Below are 14,565 nucleotides of genomic sequence, written 5' to 3' on the forward strand. Positions count from 1 at the left end.
AACAGATGCTGGCAAGGCTTCAGAGAAAAGGGAACACTTATTGGCAGTGATGTAGGATTTTTTCTTCTCAGTCACTTTGCAAGCCAGGGACCTCCGGCCAGCAATACCCCTCCCAGGCCCCACTTGGCCACGCTGGCATGCCCCAGCTCACCTGTGTTATATAGCTTGTGCCTGCGTTGGGCCATTCCTGAGCTCTTGTGCCACACCCTATTTACACCTATCGCCTGACAGGATTTGCAGGATAATTGCCCAGAACTAGAATGCTGATCCAGATTTTTACATTACCCATCCCTTCTGTTTCTTCTGAGCTGCAGCCGGAGATCACTGGTTGGTTCACAGGAATAAGCAGAGTTAGTCTAAAATGTAGGCAAAAATTTAACTAATAAGACTAGAATTTAATAACAAGTATATGACTTTTAAAAAATAATTTTTCTCTCTCCAGTCGTCATTTTAGTTAAAAAAATAATGATAGGATTGAATTATTCGCAAAATAAGCTTTAGTCTTATACTTGGCCTGATTATTTGCATCAAGTGCAGCAAGAATAATTATTTTTCACATAGGCTTTTAAAATTGGCTTTGATGGGGCCAGGCACAGTGGCTCACGCCTGTAATCCCAGCACTTTGGGAGGCCGAGGCGGGTGGATCACCTGAGGTCAGGAGTTCAAGACCAGCCTGATCAACATGGTGAAACCCCGTCTCTACTAAAAATACAAAAAAATTAGCTAGGCATGGTGGTGGGCACCTGTAATCCCAGCTACTTGGGAGGCTGAGGCAGGAAAATCACTTGAACCCGGGAGGCGGAGGTTGCAGTGAGCCAAGATCACACCACTGCACTCCAGCTTGGGTGACAGAGTAAGACTCTATCTCAAAAAAAAAAAAAAAAAAAAAAATGGCTTTGATGGAACTCTGTTCAGGAATCTCAGATAAGACCTTTTAAAGCTGAGCCCAGCCATGGGTTTGTACCCTCAAATACCTGTAAGTTGGGTCCTCTTTTTTTTTTTATTATTATTATTTTTTTTGAGATGGAGTATCACTCTGTTACCCAGGCTGCAGTGTAGTGGTACAATCTCGGCTCACTGCACTCTCCGCCTCCCGGGTTCAAGCGATTCTCCTGCCTCAGTCTCCCGAGTAGCTGGGACTACAGGCATGTGCCACCATGCCCAGCTAATTTTTTGGTATTTTTAGTAGAGATGGGACTTCACCATTTGGGCCAGGCTGGTCTCAAACTCCTGGCCTCAAGTGATCCACCCACCTCGGCCTCCCAAAGTGCTGAGATTACAGGCATGAGCCACCGCACCAAGCCTAAATTCCTCTCTTCTTGAGGTCCCAAGATGACATGGGGCTCCTGGGCCTGTTAGGAAGTGACATTCTTTACTCACCACAGGTTAGGAACCCCGTATAGGGACTAGGTAGACAAGGTATGAGGCCAGTTTTCCCACGGGGCTTTTATTGGGTCTGCAAGTCAAGCTTAATTTTTTTAAGGGAAGCATGCCCTTTCCAGTCCAAGCCTTGGTAAAACAACCAGTTTCTCCACCTGCATCCTGCTGCAAAACAGGATTGATTGCACTGATGCAAATAGCTATGTTGCCATAAGTTAAGAATATTCAGTTTCCAAATTCTAGAGAAACCAGGCAGAGAGAAACAAATATGCCTCAAATTTTGTTCACAGCAGTATACCTTACTCAATTGTTAAAAGCTGTAGATAGCACAAAAGAAAAGTTTCCTTGGCTCTGAAAAACAAAACAAGATCAGCAATGTTTTAAGCAAAAAAGTTTAAAAAGATTACTTCAGTTTTATGTTAGTTCAGTCCATTCAGTTAACTCTTGTTGGCTTGATATTCATGAACATTTCAGCTCTTCATGAGTCCTGTATGTTTTCCTTTATTCCAATGTTACAATATCCAAAGCTATCAGAAACCTGCATTTGAGATCACCTGTCAAAGTTCTATAGCTGATGATAAACCATAGTTTGAAGAGGATCAAAACAAAGCAACAATTGTCTGTGAATGACAAAATGTCTTTGGGTAGTAACAGTCAAAAATATGATTGACAAAGGAATTTGCTTTTTTCTGTGGTTTGCAATAATATAACCTTAATCATGATTGATAACATATACTCAGATATTAGAATTTTAGAAATCCTATACAATTTTGGAACATATATTAATATTATTCACTGAAATATAACCTGAAGGTTAAATCTTATTTTTATTTTGGCAATCCCAAATAAATAAACATGTCAAATAATCCTGTTTACCTCTCTTTTGGATGCTCCAGGGGCCCTCTGTAGCATCCAAAAGTAAGGATTTAGAAAAGACTATTTTGAAGCTGAAATTTGATTTTGGGAGGCCTATCAAACATGCTAAATGTTCAAAACACTTGATAGTTTGAAATTAAATTCCAGGTTACCACAAGTCATTTAGCCAAAATGATGACTCAAGAATTTTTTAAAAGGCAAAAACCTTTCATTATCCTTTACTATTACATGAAGATCTTGTTCAAAAAGAGAGAAAATCTAATTTCACCCTTGCATTAGTCTGCTATTAATGTCAACCACAATTTTTTAATAAACCTTATAAATAATTCTATCCAGTCTTAACTAGTTTGGTCATGAGGTGAGATTCTTATAGACCTTTTATAACCCTTTATAAATTTTTGTTAAAGAGCAGATTAGTGCCTTAAGAAAATCTTGTTGTGCTTTTATTTCGATGTTCAATTTATGGAAAAACCATAAATATCCTTTTTAATTTAGTCAATATGTTCATGCACAGAGTTTCTCTTACAAGATTAATTTTTACAAACCTTCCACAACTTGGTTAAGCCTTTAGCTTTATCTTATTTAATTTAAAACAATCTTTTAACCCTTTAAACTACACACAAATTTACATTTTCATGCCTTCTTATAATTTTTACTAAAAACATGTTTTACTTTTCTTATACACCTTGCATGTAAATCTATTTTCAGTAGTCTCAATTACATGTTATAATGGTAACTCTTATCAATTTTTAATTTTAATGTAAAACCTGGTAAGTTATTTTAATTATGTGCTAGGTGCAGCTAAGGTCTGACACTTCCCAGCATAGTTAGCGGCATAGTTAACGCCATATGTCCCCAGGCTTTACCAAACTGTAAAGCAGGCAACTGAACAAATTTTCAAAAGCCAAAGAAGCAGTTTATAACCTTAAAACATTTAGCAAACCTAGTGTCTGCCCTGCATAATCTACACCATGTATTTACATTTTGAAGACATTTGTATTTTACCAATTTTCTTTAAAGCTGTTTTTATTTCTCAAATATGAAAGTCACATGAACTAAAAGGCATTACAGCTTTTATTTTGTTTCTTCAAAAAAAAATTGATCTAAGGGCTTATTTTTCTTTAGGCCAATCAGTTAGAGCTCTTTTTTATAAACATCACACATACAACACATATATAATTATACAGGCAGACAGAAGAAGATCCAGTAGTTGTAGGATTTTTCATTTACCAATCTCCTAATTGGATTACTGGCTTCAGGGTGGAGCCCTTAAACAAACAGGGCTGGGAAAACATGCAGTTTCTAGGGCCTAATAAACAGGCATAGCTGGATGACAAAAACAGATTTTGAGAGGGATATATCTGCTTTTAATTCCTGGGGTTTCATGAGGAAAACGGAGGTCTTTTTTCCTAAACAGAGTCTGTGGCACCTTCTCTGTTTTTCCCAAGGAGTCCCATGCTCTCAGAAGCTACCTTAGGGCCCCTTATGTGTGCATTGAGTGGCAAGACAAAATGGAGAAAAATAATTCAGTCAACTGAGGAGAAAAAACATTTTCCAGCAACACAAGATCCAGTAAGAAAAAAAAAAATGAAGATCTTTTAAATATACCTATAGCTTGGATATCTACTTTTAGTTAAGCTGGCTTTTAACCATAACATTCTTTAAGAAAATACTTTTAAATCCTTTGTTACCCGACTTTAGCCAAATTGCCAATATTTCTGGCTTTTGAACTTTACCAAAAGTAACCTCACAGGTGAAACCAACAAGCCTCAACTAAGGTTATGATAACTGCAAGCATACAAGGTATTTTCAAATAGGTGGTAAGCAGTTTTCACAAAATCTGAAATCTTTAAAGGTAGCTCAGAGAAAGAAAGATTTAAGAAAGGAAGTTAGAAGTTATTCTTGGAGGGGAGATATTAACTAGAAAGTACTCATTCCCATTGTAAAATGGCAGAGACCAAAAGAAAGTACTGCCACATGGTTACAAGGTCAAGCTCCCAAGGATATAAAACAAGATGGAGACCTCATCTAGTTTTTTTCAAAACTTTACAGTGATCTTTATCGTTCCTTTACCAGTTTGCACAGGGAGAGAAAGGTCAGAAGTCTGACTGGTTAAAAAAACCTTTACCCTTTGCCGGCATGTCAGGTTTCTGGGTTCCCTTCCCCCAAGTCCAATTTTAAGCCAAGCAGTTTAAGGTTTGGGGAAATTAGCTTTTCCCTGTTTGGGGAATGCATCCAAGGGGAGTGTCCCATGGTACAGGGACACGATTACCTATCCACAAGGAGAGGACAGAGGAAGAAAAGGAAAAAAAATAAAAGTTCTTTTTTGCAAAGGATTCCCAGTGATTCAGGGGGCATTTGAGAGAAATACAGACTGAAGATGATTGCTTACCCATTTGAAAAGGGCGGGGGGAACTGTCCCTTAGTTCCTTTCTCTTCCCAGCAAATACCAGGGTATGTGAGGAACAGAAAGAAAAGACATTCCCCTTCTTTCTTCCATCCTTATATCCTGAGTCCTGGCAACCTCAGCAGGGTGCCGCCCACGGGTGCCAATGCAGCTTTCACCCATGTTAACAGGAAGCCCTGGGGGGTAGCAATTATCCACACTCACCCACGCACTACCTGTACCCCATGCTGTCGGTAACCTTTGAGTTTCCCAGACCTCATTTATGCCATGGATACTAGCATGACCTCTATCCATGAAATGGAGGGGATGCCTAATCAGCAGGAATTAGTCATGCTCACCTGCGCTGTTCCCCTTGACTTCTGTTGTTGTCTGCCTCTGGATCCCTCAGATCCAGCTTTTCTTTCTAGGGCTTCAACTTGAAGCTTTGAATTGAGTTTGGGACAAAAAGGTGTCTCAGGAGGATGCATAGACTCATTAAGTTAGGGAGTCCCATGAATTGGGTCCTGGCCTAGTAAGACACCTTTCAAAAGAAAAAAAACCTCTCACACAGAAAAGCTCCTTGTATTTGCAAGGCTATGTGAACTCCTGACATGGTGGAGAAAAAAAAAAAAAAAAAAGCTTAAGTGCAGGGCGGAACGTGCCTGGGGAAAAAAGCCTATTGATCTATGAAAATGGGTTCCTTCAGCAGGGGAAAAACTCTTAATCAGTGTACCCTCCTTGCCAGGCAGAAACCACATTGTTCTGAATTGCATATCTGATGGCTGGGCCAAATGCTCATTCTACCTAGTAATATCTCTGCAATATGCAACACTCTTAACATTATAAAAGAAGAAATAGGCACCATGACAGCCCCCAGAAAAGAAGAGAAATACCATAGAAAAGACTGCTGGATTGGAACAAGGCCAACATTCCCAACCCCCGAGAGCAATGGGCTAGGGGGTTGAGGTCCTCTCCAGCACCCTGTCCTCTGTAGCCGGGGCATTCATTCTTAATGGGCTCACCAGAGGCTCAGTGCTTCATCTGCCTTCAGAAAAATAGTTTGAGGACAAGAAGCCTCAGAAAAAAGTGAAGAGTCTAGGTCCACATTTACTCTTCAGGTATCCCAGACAAGTCCCCAAAATAATGTAGGATTTTTCTTCTTGGTCACTTTGCAAGCCAGGGACCTCCCATCTGGGCCCTATTTGGCCACTCTGGCATGCCTCAGCTCACCTGTGTTATAGCTTGTACCCACATTCAGTGATTTCCCAAACTCTTGTACCACACCCAAGAAGAATGAGAATATGCTCGACATTGAAGGGTGAGGGGGGCAGAGAATTTTATTTACTTTTATTTTTATTTTTATTTTTGAGATGGAGTATCGCACTGTTGCTGAGGCTGGAGTGCAGTGGCACAATCTCGGTTCACTGCAACCTCCGCCTCCCAGGTTCAAGCGATTCTCCTGCCTCAGCCTCCCAAGTAGCTGGGATTACAGGCACCTGCCATGATGCCCAGCTAATTTTTTGTATTTTTTTTTAGTAGAGAGGGGGTTTCACCATGTTGGCCAGGCTGGTCTTTAACTCCTGACCTCACGATCTGCCCACCTCGGCCTCCCAAAATGTCAGCAGCAGAGAATTTTATTAAGTAATGAAACAGCTTTCAGCAGAGAGGGGATGCGGGGGTGGGCCCCCTACACAAAGGCAGGAAAGTCCCCCGTGTGGCTGGGTCCGGGGCTTTTTATGGACTCAGAGTGGGAAGTATGTGCTGATTGGTTTTGAGTATGCAAAAAGAATGGTTAAAGTGAAGGCACCACTCAAAGGTGGGCACGATTGTGTAGAACACCAATTAGGAAAGGGTAGATATATGTAAAATAGGTTAAGGGTGAAGATCGACTAGAAGAAAGTACGCCAAATAAGAAGACAAGTTCTCAATCTGGTCCAAGGATTTAACCTGTAGCTTGGCTTTCGGGCTTTAAAATGCCTTTGGCTTGGAGGTGGGGTTTCACCAGAGACCCAACCCTCTCTGCCTAGGCATTTGGCTGCCTCCTGCCACTCTCAGTGGGAGTGTAAATTAGTTCAGCCACTCTGGAAAGCAGTTTGGAGCTTTCTCGAGCAACTTAAAACAGAACTACCATTTGACCCAGCAATCCTATTACTTGGTATATATCCTAAGGAAAATAAACCATTCTACCAAAAAGACACATGCACTCATGTTTCATTAAAGCACTAAGCAAAGACAAGGAATCAACCTAGGAACCTATCAACAGTGGATTGATTAAAGAAAATGTGGTGCATGTACACCATGCAACACTACACAGCCATAAAAATAACACAATCATGTCTTTTCCAGCAATATGGAAGCAGCTGGAAGCCATTATCTTAAGTGAATTAATGTAAGAACAGAAAACCAAATACTGATGCTCTCACAAGTGGAAGCTAAATACTGGGCACATATAGACATAAAGATGGCAACAGTAGATACTAGGGACTACTATGAGGGGAGAGAAAGAGGGAGACAAGGGTTGAAAAACTACCTATTGGTTACTATGCTCACTACCTGGGTGATGGGATCATTCATACCCCAAAGCTCAGCATCACACAATGTACCCATGTAACAAACCTGCATGTACCCCCTGAATCTAAAATAAAACTTGAAATTAAACAAGAATGGACTGGGCACGGTGGCTCACACCTGTAATCTCAACACTTTGGGAGGCCAAGTCAGGTGGATCACTTGAGGTCAAGAGTTTGAGACCGGCCTGGCCAACATGGTGAAACCCTGTCTCTACCAAAAATATAAAAAATTAGCCAGGTGTGATGGCAGGCGCCTATAGTCCCAGCTATTCAGGGGACTGAGGTGGAAGAATCGCTTGGACCTGGGAGGCGGAGGTTGCAGTGAGCCAAGATCACACCACTGCACTCCAGCCTGGGCAACAGAGTGAAATTCAATCTAAATAATAATAATAATAATAATAATAATAATAATAACATTATAATAATATAAAATAATAAATTACTTCATAATACTTTCAAAGAGAGAGAGATGTGTCTCCCTCCTCTCTCCTATGCAGCTCCTCACCAGGGTACACAGCCAAAGGGCAGATGCAGGACGGATTTCAGTGGCATTCACTGCAACACTGGTAATTTGTTGCCAGATATAACCTGTACAACTGTATGAGGGCCTGTAAAAATAAGTAAAATAATGCTTAAACATTCCCCAAAATTAGCCCACCACCTTAAACCTCCACATGTAGCAAAAGCAGCAGAAATAGCTGCCTTGCTTGCATTAGCCAGAAAGAAAAAGAAATTATAGCCACACTTCATTACAGTAGCAACACATTGTGACACTGGTTCTCTATGAAGAAAGACAAGCGCTCTGGGCACAGTGAGTCTCACAGTGCACATTGCCACACACAGAAGCAAATTCTATTCTAGGCAATGTTATCTCTTATCCTTGTAACTTATAAACTCTTATGCAGAGACATGGAATTTTCCACAGGTGATCTCTGTGCTTGTGTGTGTAATTTCTATGGTGTACTGGTGAGTGAAGTGGAATGTACAGTTTCATACAGATATCATTTGGCATCACAGGATTAAAAACCCAACAGGGGAAAACACTGAATAAAGAAAGTAGCTCTCAATCTAGTTGGTTTCATTCCGCGTCTTCTCAGTTCTATTATTAGTCTCTTTCCCCCTTTCATCTTCTATCACAGTTGCTGAATTCTGAATTCCCAAAGTTTTTTGTTTGTTTTTTTGGAGACAGAGTCTTGCTCTGTCGCCCAGGCTGGACTGCAGTGGTGGGATCCCGGCTCACTGCAACCTCCGCCTCCCAGGTTCAAGCGATTCTCCTGCCTCAGCCTCCCGAGTACCTGGGACTAGAGGTACGCGCCACCACGCCCAACTCATTTTTGTATTTTTAGTAGAGACGGGGTTTCACCATGTTGGCCAAGCTGGTCTTGAACTCCTAACCTCGGGTGATTCGCCTGCCTCGGCCTCCCAAAGTGCTGAGATTACAGGCGTAAGCCACCACACCCAGCCATATTCCCAAAATTTTATGTCAACTCTTTATACTTTGGCTCAGATCTTGCCTAATTATATGCTGAAAAGTTAGATGCAATTTTGGTTCAAAATGTAACATCTCATCAGTTTTCAGACGATATATCTTTGTCCTTCTATAGGTTTCTCTTTTCTCAGTCACAACATTACATGTAGTTCTACTTACTTCAAAGGAACAACTTTTCAGCTCAAGTACAGTTTCTGCCACATCCATTTCTAGAGCACAAAATGTTTTGTTGATTTCATGCACTGTTTCTTCGCTTTGCCTTGTTAGCTGTCAATTTTTATGCACAATTTTATTGTTAGGACACAACTTATTATGCAGAAAAGTCTCTTCTGCAAATCCATGCCCCACTTACAGTTTTTGGAGACAATCTGCATTGTAATGCCACAGGTCAAATTCCAATTCAACAAATAACCTAAACCCCTAGGCTTTCTATGAAAATGTTGTTTTCTTAATCTCCAGCCAATGTTCCATTTGTCATTTATTTCAGGATCTAATTGGCTTGATGAAATTTTTATGCAGCATAAGAAATTAGGAATTTATTGTAGTGAGATACTCTTTTGATTTTTATAACAAGCACCTGGGTTCACCCAGCTTTTTTTCCCATCATTATTTTAATGATGGATATTTTGTTTCTTTTATCCCCAGTATCTCATCTGCCTAGAACAAGGAGACTGGTGTGATTTTGACCTGTCATTATAGTTCATCATTGTATACTCATTATAGTGAGCCATGCAAATGTATAGCCATTGCCACTGCCTGGACTCTGTGCCCAAAGAATGCAAATTTGATGTACGACGTCATGACATGTGGTGTTGTGCTTGGCAGAATGGCAGCACCAACGAAGCAGGAATAGTAGTCACTGATGACAGAAGGAAGTGCTCTCCTACTGGTGAAAATTAATTCTTCTCAGTTAACATGCATGGCACTACTCTGGAAGCTTTTGTTTTTTTGTTTTTTTTTTTTTGAGACGGAGTCTCGCTCTGTCGCCCAGGCTGGAGTGCAGTGGCGCAATCTCGGCTCACTGCAAGCTCCGCCTCCCGGGTTCACGCCATTCTCCTGCCTCAGCCTCTCCGAGTAGCTGGGACTACAGGCGCCCGCCACCGCGCCCGGCTAATTTTTTATATTTTTTAGTAGAGACGGGGTTTCACCGTGGTCTCGATCTCCTGACCTTGTGATCCGCCCGCCTCGGCCTCCCAAAGTGCTGGGATTACAAGCGTGAGCCACCGCGCCCGGCCATACTCTGGAAGCTTTTGGATCTCTGGCTTATCTAGCTCTGTCCACGACAATGTGGAAGCCACAACATCTTTACATATTTGGAGCATTTTTGCTGGTGTCACCAGATCACGGCTCTTGGGTATCCATTTCTCAAATGTGGCCCTTCTGCATAGAGTGCTGTGTTGGAGAGGAACCTAAGAGAGGTGGCGGCAGTTGGTATGTTTTGGCTGAATGGCATTGTTTCTTAAACAGCTGGATTTGGCCAGCCATCATGGCCATCAGCCCTTATGAAGCTCCCATTTCACTCAAGAAGGCAATCGTTTACTTATGCTGTGCTGGGAACCCTTAGGAATATGTGCTCAATAGTTGCAGACGTACCCACAGCTTTCCCATGGTCCCAGCCTGGGTCAGCAATCTTTTACATCCTTTTAAATAACCCACACTGCAATCCCCCAATAGAATATTATCCATCTGGTTATTTATGGCGAAGTGCTGAATATGCACTGTGTTTATTTGGGCTCACATTTAGTCTAATCCCATGGTTCCTCCTGATTCAAAGTCTTGATTTACCTACAAGACCTCCCACATCACTGATTCTTGCTGTCAAAGGAAGGCGGATAATGTCATCAGCTTGCATGGTTTACTTTCAAAGCAACTTGTAGATACTAGTCCTTATATCTCCCACGAGAGAAGGATGGAAATGTTAAGAAGACTGAACATGTGGTACTAATTTTGCCCATAAATAACTAGGTCCGGCAGAATTTTAGCATCTTTATTTCAGTGTCTCCCAAGGACTACCGAATGCCTAAACACTGCTCAGAGAACAGAAAACTAAGAAAAGAAGATCTCCTCTCTATCCTCCCACATCCAATCATTCTCCTCCCCATTTCTCCCACAGAAATGCCACCTAGTTGGTAGCAAATAAGCAGGTAAGCCTCATGGGCAACATTAGAGATACATAAACATGCCAAATAACAAACATAAACAACTGAGATACATAAACTGACCCAGTCCAGTGGTACTGCAAGCCAATGACAGCAAAAGGAATGCTGAGTCCACAATCAGGAGCTTCTTTCTGCCCTCAAGTTCTGTGTTTATTCTCCAGAGTCACAGTCTCTCTCAAGTGGTCCAAAGACCTTCTTAAAGTGAAACTTAAACACTTCCCCTCCTCCCATAAATCACTGTGTCCAAGGCTGGGTACTGACAGCCTGTTGGAAACACCCTCCAGCTGATTCTGGTGCACACTTAAGTTGAGGAACCACCGTCCATGGCAGCAGCACACACCTTGACTCAGCCTTTCACGGTCTTTTCCCCAGTTTGGAAAGTCCGTTGGTCCCATGCCAATCTCCATCCAAAGAAAGCCTCATCCAGGGAGACTTACAGAATTACTACAGGAAAAAGCAAAAGCTAATGCCCAGAACTCCTACCGGAGCTCATGTTTGAACCGCTGAGTTCGCTGATATTATAGAGATGCATGTGCTTGTCTTATTTCCTTTTGTATGGGTTCCTAAACCTCATTCATTGCCCTACCGCTTTTATTCTCTTTCACCATAAGCAGATTCCACTTGTCCTATTGTTTAATATTTTCTTTCATCTGACTCACTGTTCAAGACCTAATTTATGTTTATTTTAAATAAAAATTATATACCACCACAGTAAGTTGAAACCATTATCATGTTCCAGAAATGAAAAGTAACCAAAAAATAAAACAAAAAAGTTATAAAATTACAGTTTGATTATGGCCTATAAAAGCTTAGACATGTTCCTTGTTTTTTTAAAGGAGGGGGAGGTTAGCTTTTAGAAAGCATTAAAGACAGAACGCCCCAAACCAAATTGAAAATCATTTCTCATTCTCCTAAATATTACCTCATGAGTAAGTAATAGGGTTCCTAGTCTTTAAGAAACTCTGCCCCAGATATTTAAAGTTTCGCAAAGACAAGGGTAGTGCATTATGTGAGCTATTCTGATTCAAAGGTAGACGTATTGCTGCATAACAAATCAATGTGAACATCTTCTAGTACCGTCATGTACATCTTTAAAATCACTTCAGGACTTAGCATGAGTGCTTTGCATATGGAGTGCTCTGAACAAATATTTGTTGAGGGAATGAATTGAAGGAATGTACAAACATCCTGGCTGTAAAACTGATTTTGTACCTTTTCTCAGCTTAACTGCTCCATTAACCTCTAGCGGTTCAGTTCAGGGTCTCCCTAGCACAACACAAATTCTACCCTATGATTTCCTTCTCCCATGTACTGCGTTCCAATTACACAATTCAAGTAGACAGCACCTGATTTGTATGTGATTTGATTGCGGTCAGTTTGGTCATTTATGGAGGCTGAAGTGGATTTCTTGTTTGTTTATTACACTTCCCATCTTGCATGCCAAATCATCCTTTTGGTTTACATTAGGTCATGAGCCACACTGTTTATTGGAGCTACTAGTTGGCTTTTAAGTTTGGGTTTTGGTTTAGGGTTGTATGTCTAATATTAATCCTGCAGTCTCTAGCTTCTCTGTACCTGAAGGTTTGTGTTTACAGCTATGAAACCTAAAGCAGTTTCACTTAACCTGGAGCTCTGACTCCAGCTCACTAAACAACTTTTTCATGTTATTTTCTTATTAACTTAATGTTAAATGTTTCCATTCCTGGCTCATGAGCGTTGCAAAATATGATAGCAATGTCTATGCACCCAAAACCAAGAATTCTTTTGAAATGCTTTTGTAAACTACGTATGCATACAGTTTGCTTTTGTTGTTAAGACTTTTAAAAATTCTTACTTTGCTTTGCTTTTAAGTGTATATAGACCTTCTTTTCAGAATAACTTATAATCAATTATTTTCTAAATTCAGAGTCACATGGGTACTATATCAGTCTGCTTGAGCTGCTCTAACAAAACACCATGAGCTAGGTGGCTTCAACAAAAGGCACTTATTTCTCACAGTTCTGAAGGGCTGTGAAGTTCAAGATCAAGCTGCTCACTGATTCAGTTCCTGGTAAGAGTCCTTTTTGCAGCTTGTAGGTAGCCACCTTCTCTGTCCTCAGGTGATAAAGTGATCTCTCTTGGTTGATCAGTCAATCGGTCTCTATCAGTCGATCGATCGATCAATCTCTCCCTCCCTCCCTCCTTATAAAGCCATTAATTCCATCATGGGGGCCCACCCTCATGATCTTGGTTAACCCTAATTACCTCCCAGAGGCCCTATCTCCAAATACTACCACATTGGAGGTTAGCACCTCAACATATGAATTTGGAGGGGACACGATTCAGTCCATAGCAGGTATTGTACATGCAGTTACAATAAAAGAGAAAATACATTCTGCTTCTCATGAGGCTTGGCATTTTTACTCACCAAATAGGCAAAACCTAATAAGACTCATATTCAACATGTTTTTTGAGAAATACTAGAGGCATGAAGTAGACATTTTTCCCCAAATTAAATCACAAAACACACATATAGTCTGATATAGTCATTTTCCATTTCAAATATTATTACAACCTGCTTATGGAGTGCACACTGGTATCACCTATGCCAGAGGGCCATTTGTTATGACAAGCAAAATCTTTAAAAGTTTTTTACTAAGAATGTTCTGCTTCCACCAATGAAAAACTTGCCTATTTAGATCAACACACCATTGACTACAGAAGTTAATGGATATATAACATGAAGGGCCAAGAAAAGCCAAGAGAACCTCAAAAGAAAAAAAGTAGGAGAACTTACTTTTTTAGATATCAAGACTTGGTATAAAGCTCTCATAATTAAGAAAATATGACATTAGTGCAGAAACAAAAAAATTGACCATGGACTAGAATAGACCAGGCAGCTCTATCACAGTCTCATGTATATGTCTCAGGATCCTTGGGGTGTCACTTTGCCAGCAGGAAACCTCTGTGGCCAGTGGCGCCTTTGTCTGAGTTTTCTTGGGCCCACTGGGCTCATTCCACCCACTTGGCCTGGTAAGCTGTGCTCAGCTTGCACTACCAGCCCAGAGCCCACACCTGCCAAGGGCAAGCCAGGCACAGGGCAGAAATGGGTATGTGAGTGAGCAAGTATGCAGTCTGGCTACTGCACACAGCCTGGCATGCCAGCTGTGGCGGGGTGGGCAGCTCTAGGCACTGGCATGGGTACCGGCTCCCTGCAGGGCTACAGCTGGACCAGGCATACTGCAAGCAGCTTCCACTGTGGGCACCGGGTAACGTGGTGGTGCCCAGAAGCTTGGAGACACCAGGAACCACAGAGCCCCAAAGAGGGTGTCACACCCCTAACTTGGGGTGCTCCTAGGTCTGGGCTCCCCAAAGGGCTGCAGCACTTCTCTCCCATCTTCTCTTTTTCTCGTTGCCCACAATATGGCAAGCAGGGGGGTGTGTTTCATCCCTGTTTGTGTTATAGCTATTTCAGGCCTGCCATTTAGTGGGTCCCAAGCTCTTGTCCCTTGTCCAGGAAGAATGAGATACGCAGAAAATTGGAGGGTGAGCAAGGCGAAGAGGTGCTTTACTGAGCAACAGTATAGCTCTCAAGAGACTCAAAGTGGGTAGCTCCTATCTGCAGGCAGGACATCCCAATAGCTCTGCAGCCCTCAGAAGAGGCGAGACCCAGAACAGGCAGCTCCTGTCCGCAGACAGGTCATCCCGTTGTCTCTGCAGCCCTCA

The sequence above is a fragment of the Nomascus leucogenys genome, chromosome 8, assembly GCF_006542625.1.
Source record: "Nomascus leucogenys isolate Asia chromosome 8, Asia_NLE_v1, whole genome shotgun sequence".
Lineage (NCBI taxonomy): Eukaryota > Metazoa > Chordata > Mammalia > Primates > Hylobatidae > Nomascus > Nomascus leucogenys.